Raw genomic sequence first — 2,774 nt, forward strand, 5'->3', positions numbered from 1 at the left:
TCGAGCTGAAGCCTCAATACTACACTCTCGTGTCGCAGATACCCTACTCTGGGTTACCGCACGAGCATCCTATGGACCATTTGGAACGGTTCGAGGATCTAATCGCTGCTATTCGGATGGAAGGAGTCCCCGAAGATTACCTGCTGTGCAAGCTCTTCAGGTACACGCTGAATGGAGAAGCGATGCACTGGCTTAGGCAGCAACCCACAGGATCTTTAACATCCTGGAGCGACATCAAGAATGCTTTCTTACGCAACCTCTTCGATGAGGCGCGCGCTGAAGAACTTCGGAACAAAATTTCCACATTCTCGCAGAAGGCTGGAGAGTCCTTCAAAGATGCGTGGATTAGATTTAGGTTCTTCCAGCGAGACTGTCCACACCACGGATTTAACGAAGTGCAGCTGCTAAGCACTTTCTTCCGAGGTCTCGCCTTACAGTATCAAATGGCCCTTGATACGGCGAGTGAAGGAAACTTCACTACTCGGAATCCGTTGGAAGCTGTGAGACTTATCGAAAACCTTGCTAACAGCAGCAGCACCAAAAACACTGACTCTGAACGGAAGAAGTCTGTAGCCTCTATCGGGAAGGAACAGATGGACGAAGTAAGAGCTAAGTTAGATGTGGTGCACGAGCTTCTTAGGAAGCAAGTCTGTTCAGCTAAAGGAGAAGTAGCAGATACGGAAGGAGAAGAAAATGTGAATTACATCGGAGGTACCGGATTCCAGAAATTTGGAAACCAAGGCGGAAACAGAAACTTCTTTGGAAATGGCCAAAGAAGTAACCAAAATTAACAATTTCAAAAACCCTTCAACAACAGCAAGAGCTACTCGAACTCTTACTACCAAAATCCACCACCCCAAACTCAGGAAAGCAAGATCGAAGAGATGCTTGATCGAGTACTGTTGGGACAACAACAAATCACCGTGGATTTCAACGGTAAGATAGACTCTGCCTACAACAATCTGAACACCAAAATCGAGACCTTAGGGACTCAGGTGAGAGAACCTGAAACCCAAGTAATTCAGACGGACGAGACTATAAAGAGGCAAGAAGCTTTCGCTAGAGAGGCAGGAGCTGACAAATGAAAACACCACGTAAATGCCATCATAGATGATGATTTCTGGCAAGTGGTGAGAAATAAAAAGCTTGAGGAAGGAGATTTCGAAATCGAAAGCTCCATGAGTCTCGGCGGATCCCAATGGTGTCGACCGATGTCGATGAACTCGCATCGATCGACAGACCATGATGAAGATCGATGGACGGATTACTCCAGTCATCGATCGACGTCGTCTGCCAAATCGACTGAATGCAATGCGGTTCGAATTCTAACTCATGAAGAATTCGCAGCTAAGCATCCTCACCCCCCCCCCCCTTTCTATGATAAAATCGATCGATCGGTTGAACCAACCATCGATCAACAGAGTGAGTCCGACGTCGATCGTCACAACACACCTCCCATCGATCGACAGGCACCTCTGACATACCGAGTGCGGTTACCCTCAATCGATAATGATTACATCAACGCACTCAGACCACCACCTAAACCATTAGCAAACCCACCCGAACCAAAACCCAACCCTTTAAATAGTTCACCAGAATCTGTTCAAGAAGAACAAGAATCTGAAGGGAGAAGGTTAAGGAAAAGAAAGGAGAAGATTCCTAAAAACCTTAAGAGGGAAGCTAACGATAAGGAGATGGATGGTTTCACTAAACGAGTCCTCAGAATCCCAATCGAAAAACCTTTTGATGAAGCTTACTTCACACACCGGTTGTGGATGTTCTTCAGAGAAACAAAGGTAACTGAGGAGGACATTAGGAGAATGTTTCATCAAGTCAGAGAGAAGATGAAACACAGGATCACATTGACGAAGAAGAGTGATCCTGGGAAGTTTGCAATACCATGCGTAGTCAAGGGTGTTGAATTTCCCCATTCAATGTGTGACACAGGAGCATCAGTTAGTATCCTCCCTATGATCATGGCAGACCAGCTTGGTTTGACCATCGAACCCTCAACAAATCCTTCACCTTCGTGGATCTTTCAGAGAAACGATCAGGAGGTATCATAAGAGATCTGGAGGTACAGATTGGTAATGCCCTTGTCCCTGTAGATTTTCATGTCCTAGACATCGAGCTTAACTGGAACTCTTCACTTCTGCTTGGAAGATCTTTCCTAGCTACAGTAGGAGCCGTATGTGACATGAACAAAAACAAATTGTGTCTAACGCTCATAGACCCAAACATCCACTACGACCCCATCCGACCTAAGAGAAAGGTCATTAATTCTGTGGATTATGGGAAAGAACTTGGCTTCATTGGCGCATGCCATTGTGGAGCAGAGTATGAATCGGAGTACGAAACAGAGTACTCGGAATCGATCGACACCCCAACCTTTCCATCGATCGATTCCAATGTGTCAATGGTGACCGATGACCGCAACAACACGTCACTCGACGTAATGCACCCACTTGACCATTTCGCTTCACCTAATCATTGTTACCAACATTTTGCCTTCCAACCTCCAAGCAAGAGAGGACATGATGATTATTCCATAGGCAGTTGGGCAGACAGTGGTTTCCATGAAAGTTTTGCAGTTGACACTGTAATTACTTCACCTAATGAAGAACATACCGAGGAATACGATGAGGATTACTGGAAAGAACGTGCAATAGAAATGTCTTTGCAGGATGAAAGACTTGAAACACATAAGTTCACCAACACGTTTCCAACATCGTTCGACGCTGTGCACTCCACATCGGTCGATACCCACCCTCGTC

The 2,774-nt window shown here is 45.8% G+C and overlaps 1 non-coding gene across 1 annotated transcript; it reads right to left on the reverse strand.

Moving 5' to 3' along the window:
• Positions 1–282: 282 nt before the first annotated feature.
• On the reverse strand, positions 283–388 carry LOC125607760. Its single transcript, XR_007338830.1, has one exon. It is a non-coding gene; the product is annotated as a small nucleolar RNA R71 (small nucleolar RNA).
• Positions 389–2,774: the final 2,386 nt, after the last annotated feature.

This window comes from Brassica napus, chromosome A3, assembly GCF_020379485.1.
Source record: "Brassica napus cultivar Da-Ae chromosome A3, Da-Ae, whole genome shotgun sequence".
Classification (NCBI taxonomy): domain Eukaryota; kingdom Viridiplantae; phylum Streptophyta; class Magnoliopsida; order Brassicales; family Brassicaceae; genus Brassica; species Brassica napus.